Source organism: Macrobrachium rosenbergii, chromosome 54 (assembly GCF_040412425.1).
Source record: "Macrobrachium rosenbergii isolate ZJJX-2024 chromosome 54, ASM4041242v1, whole genome shotgun sequence".
Taxonomy (NCBI): domain Eukaryota; kingdom Metazoa; phylum Arthropoda; class Malacostraca; order Decapoda; family Palaemonidae; genus Macrobrachium; species Macrobrachium rosenbergii.
Window position 1 is genome coordinate 26,775,698 of NC_089794.1, and position 245 is coordinate 26,775,942.

The window sequence follows — 245 nt, forward strand, 5'->3', positions numbered from 1 at the left end:
GCAATCCTTTACCAAGCAATCGGGTATATAAACGCAACGATCTCCTGGAGACCCAGCAGTTAAGCTCTCTCCACGGCGTTTAACTTGTGTTGGCAAGACATGGGTAAGTTGAGTGCTTGATACAACTATGTTTTTTCTTTCCAATCGATGTCTATAAACACTGATATCTGTCACGGCGCTAATGGTGGTCATATTCGAGCAACATATCAGTTATCTATAACAGCAAGCATATGATGAAGTTTTGC